Genomic DNA, 5345 nt, shown 5'->3' with positions numbered 1-5345 from the left:
TCTCTCTTTATAAGTGTTATAATGGACCTGGAGATTAGATTTTCGCCAACTGCGTTCAGCTTTTCGCCACTCTCTTTTTTCTGTTCTCACAACTATAAAATTTCTCCATGGAGATCTTTTCTTACCAGAGACAGCTTTGATCTTAGTGGGAGCAATAGCATCAATAACATTCGTAATTTTACAGTTGAAATTATCTACAAGCTCAGTGACTGAGGCCCCAGTAAGGGCGGGTGTAGAGGAGAAAAGCTGAATTAATATTTCACTGGTGTTTTCAGTGATATACCGTTTTCTGATTAACTTTGTTTGAACACTTTTTGGCACAGAGATAGTGCCGTTAAAGAAAACACAGGAATGATCAGAGAGAGCAACATCAGTCACCACCACCTTGGAAATGTTCAGACCCTTGGAGATAATCAAGTCCAGAGTGTGCCCCTTATTGTGCGTGGGCTGTGTCACATGCTGAGTCAGTCCATAGCTCTCAAAAACACAACACAGTTCTTTGGTCCCTCGGTCCTGGGGGTTGTCAACATGAATGTTAAAATCACCAGCAATAATTACACGGTCAAAGATAATACAGATTATAGACAGCAGTTCAGTAAAGTCGTCAAAGAAGGATGCACAGTTTAGGTGGCCTGTAGATATTTAGAAGTAGAGCTTGAGGGGAGGATCTTAGCTGAAGAGCCACATATTCAAAAGAAGCAAAATTTCCGTAAGATAATTGCGTACATTGGAATGAGTCATTAAACAAAATGGCGACTCCACCTCCTTTCTTATTCACTCTATTCTCACTCATAAAACTAAAGTTAGGGGGGGCTGACTCAATGAGAACAGCAGCACTGTTATTATGGTCCAACCAGGTTTCAGTTAAAAACATAAAATCAAGATTGTGCTTGATAATAAAATCATTGATTAAAAATGATTTACCCGTATGGGCTGAAATATGTGCCACCAGAAACTGAATTTGAATCATTTATATTTGAATTTGAATTGCTAAACTTGAATAATTGCATTGAAAAACTGAATTTGAATCACATAATTTGAAATGGTATTGTTTAATTTGAATCATTGCATTGAAAAAATTGAATCTGAATAGTATACTTTGAAATTGAATTTATTCGTTTGTAACTGAAATCCAATAAAATTTGATCTTCACTGAAAATTCAACTCTCTATATATTCTCACATTCAGTTCTCACTATTCAGATTCGGATCAGCAAATTCAATTTCAAGTTACTGAGACAGACATCCGGGTACTTGGAGGATGAAGGAAGAGCAATCGAGCGCAGATTGATAGGTAGAGTTCAGTGGCGCAGGATTAGCACTAAATATGCCAAACTGTTTTTGGATGTTGGAACGAAAGAAATGACAAAAACCAAACAGCAAGGGATAACAGTTCACAGGTGAGAATGTGTTTTATGATATATATGCCGCCTTGGACCTGCAATCTGAGCTCCGGCGGCAGCAGTAGGTGGAGAATTCCATGGCCGGCGACAGTGTCTCTTTCCCCGGGCAGGAACACCGCTTCGTCTCGCTGCTGCGCCGGTCCCCGCTGATCCAGATCGGACCGGCCAAAGACAGAGTGGTGATCGGCAGGATCTATCACGTAGTCCAGGACGACCTGTATGTAGATTTCGGCTGGAAGTTCCACTGCGTTTGCCGGCGGCCGGCGGACGGAGAGAAGCTAAAACGGGGCAGCAGAGTCCGTTTGCGGCTGCAGGATCTGGAGCTCACGCCGCGCTTCCTGGAAGCCAAAACCGACACCACGCTGCTGGAGGCCCGGCCGTACTGCTGGGACGCGGCTGGAGGAAGGGAAGCCCGGAGAATCACAGGACTCCGCGAGCGGACGGACACAGCCTGAAGTTTAAATCAGAGGTTTCCTAAAGGGAGTCTGGCCGGACTCGGACTGTGGACGACGAAACCTGATTTTAAGTCTCGTTAAATAAATAACTACATGCAGAAATAAATGAATGAATAGTGGAGGAGTGAGCCTGGACATTTCAGTCTGTTTAAACTTCACTTTGAAGCAGAACCTCTTGTAGTGGAGTTCGAAGTTTCTGTTTGGACTCAGATCTGTGAACTGATTATAATAAAATATATTCTTTTATAAACACATGAATTAGTCTCTTTGTTTTGTTTGTTACTGCACATGATGATAAAGCTACACTTTTAAATCACAAACAAAAACTAACTTTAATATGTATATAAATGCTCTAAGGAAGGAGACACACGATCAGATATTAGAGTTGATTAAAAATAGACTCAAATAATAATTTACTATTTGCGCGTTTTAATGTGGAAACATCTTGTATAAACTCAGGGGACTGGCTCTTACATCACATTGTATTGCAGGCTTGCTGATGTACAAAGTAAACCAATGCAATTAAAATGTTTAAATTAATTAACATGTATTTTTAAATATGGATAGTCACACTATTTTGCATGCAGCAGGCTAGGCTAAGGTAAGTTACCGATAGTTCATTTTAAGTTTACTTAAGTGGAAGAATGTGACTAATAAACCTAGGCCTACTAACACCAGGCATTACATTTTGAACATTGTTAACAGGTAGGTTATATTATCTATGAATCTTTGGGTCAAGGCGAGGCTGTGCTCCAAAACGTATGTGCTGGCCGAAGAGGAGTCCTGTGTATCTGTGCCGCTGAACTCTACCTATCGATCTGCGCGCCATTGCTCTTCCTTCATCCTCTCAAGTACCCGGATGTCTGTCTCAGTAACTTGAAATTGAATTTGCTGATCTGAATCTGAATAGTGAGAACTGGAATGTGATGATATATAGAGTGTTGAATTTTCAGTGAAGATCAAATTTTATTGGACTAACGAATAAATTCAATTTCAAATTATATTATTCAGATTTAATTTTTCAATGCAATGATTCAAGTTTAGCAATTCAAATTCAAATATAAATGATTCAAATTCAGTTTCTGGTGGCACATATTTCAGCCCATCATACCCACGCCCGAAAAGATTAGGCGTAGTGTTAGTGCGTTTTTTTTTTCATTTTTTTGGGGTAGACTTGGACTGTGGGATGGATGCGAATGTATAAATGCTAAATTGTTTGCGTTACGTGCTTATTCGCCATTCTTTTTCTATTACCTATCACAACATAAATTGTGGAAGAATCTATTACGCAGGGCCCAGGCTTGTCTTGGAAGGAGTCATGAGTGCTACTAGGCATGCAGCCTGGACACAGCACATAATAACAGTTAATGCTTGCTGGATTTTACAACCAAGTATCCTTATCAGTTTGGGGAGAAGGAGTTAACTGCCGTCCTTGAGGGGGCAGAGGTGCCTGGCGTTTTACGATGGGAGAAGGAAGGGGGGCATACTTGGTTCCAGCATTTACCAGCTGCTTCATCTGGTCAGTGAACTCCAACATGGGGATGGGGGAAAGAGGGGAGAGCGACGTATCCTTAAAGAGGTCCTCAAAGCTGTTGTGGTTGTCCAAGGGGTTTGTGGAGTGTTGGACGGGTGAGATGGGGGGTTGAGATTTCTCATCTCTGCTCTTTGGTCTCCCATGGTCAAATCTTTGCTCAGGTGGGGGCTGTGGTGGCTCACTGCCGCACTTTGTTGCGTCTTCCTCTTGTTTTGGTTCATCTTGTCTCATGTCCTTGGCCAAGGGAGCAGATGTGTGGCGCAGAAAGTAAAGTAGGCTAGAGGTGAACAGCTTTACTCCTGACTTGTTAAGGAATAGTCCATCTGCTTTAAAAAGATGTCTGCATAAGATGTTAAAATTGTCAATGAACTGCAGAGAATGGTTGTTGGTACATGCAGTTGAAAGCCATCTGTTCAGTGCCAACAGTCTGCCGAATCTCTCAGCTCCTCCTCTGAATGGCGGTATAGGGCCACTGATAAACACCTTTGCATTTAGGGAGCTGACTGTGTTCAGCAGATTCATAAAGTCACGATTCAGCACTTCAGACTCTTGCTTTACAACATCATTTGACCCTATATGCAGTATAATGTTCTTCACAGTTGGGTGTGCTGCTATGATATCCTGGATTCTTTGGGCCAAGTCAGACACCATGTCTTTGGGAAAACAGAGTATTTTGGTGTTTTTACTGCTTTTTATATCTTTCACAGCAGAGTCACCCACAATCAGAGTTTGGGGCCCAGTTGTTAGCTTTCCCTGTAGCTTTTTACTTTTAGAATTGCTCTCAGTCCTTACCCTGCTGTGTGGCGGTGAGACGTAATCCAGGTCATGTCCAGGGTCCTGCAGCAGAGGAGCAAATCTGTTCTTCACCTGCACACTCAGTTGTTGGGGAGGCATTTTGTTGCTGATTTTCCCCTTTTGCAGCTGTCCACGACACTGTCCTCCGCTAAGTACAGGGGTTGAAGAGGCGCTCTGCCTGGGTGTGGTCGGTAATACCCGCCGGTCGTATCACAAATCTCAGAGCGCTGTGCTCTGCCCGTTAGTCGTCCTCCCATTTCCCAGGAAAATGATTTACTCTTAGGCTTTGCACCAAAAGAGTTCCAGGGAGGACTGCCACTTGTTGATTTATTATCCGTTCCACAGCCCTCTTGTTTCTTTGTGGTGTTGCTGGTGCTAGTTAGCCGTGTGTTAGCATGCTTTTGTCCATTGTTTTGGGTCACTGGTAAAGTGGTGTCATTTCCACATGATCTGTTCACTTCCACGTTTACTTCTAACCGGTAAATTTTGGTTTCCAGAACTGCAATCTTCTGAAGGAGTTTGTAGTAGTCCTCTATGGAGAAGGGTGGCATCTTGCTGCAAATTAGCTTTAGCTACAGTCACTTTAGGACAGGCTTGAGCTATTGGTAGGCCACGCTCACGCAGAAAAATGTTCAAATATGACAATAGCCTACTATGTCTACAAAAAATGTATAGTCCAGTGATTTATAAGTATCCAAGAGCCACTGCTCATAGTTTCTCTCAGAGGAAAAGCAAGATTATCAGCAGAAATATGGAAGCAGAAGCAGGAGCAAGCAGTAGAGCGTCTGCACTGTAAGAAGCAGGAAGTACAAAGTGGATTACTTTATTAAAACAATCTTTGAGGGTGTATATACACATTTGAAATAGAATATTTTATATGCAACCAGGCATTTGCAATCAATCTTAATCAAAATTATTCAATTTGTATTGATTAAGTTTGAATGCTTCCAGGAAAAAATCATGATCAGCTCTATTGCATGTTATATCCCTCCTTACCCCTTTTCCTGTCTCTTCACTGTCAAACTGTCCAATAAAGGCAAAAATGATGAGCATGGGTGTACCTACAAAGCTCTAAATGGTCAAGCACCATCATATCTAGAAGAGCTCCTAGTACCTTATTGTCCCACTAGAGCACTGTGCTCCCAGAATGCAGAGTTAC

General features: G+C 42.0%; 1 pseudogene; it reads left to right on the top strand.

The window, feature by feature from the left end:
- The first annotated feature begins 1431 nt into the window (after positions 1-1431).
- LOC120543614 lies at positions 1432-1857 on the top strand (annotated as a pseudogene).
- The last annotated feature ends 3488 nt before the right edge of the window (positions 1858-5345 follow it).

Source organism: Perca fluviatilis, chromosome 16 (assembly GCF_010015445.1).
Source record: "Perca fluviatilis chromosome 16, GENO_Pfluv_1.0, whole genome shotgun sequence".
NCBI classification, from domain to species: domain Eukaryota; kingdom Metazoa; phylum Chordata; class Actinopteri; order Perciformes; family Percidae; genus Perca; species Perca fluviatilis.
The sequence above is the reverse complement of the archived record's forward strand: the minus strand, read 5'-3'. Positions and strand labels throughout refer to the sequence as shown.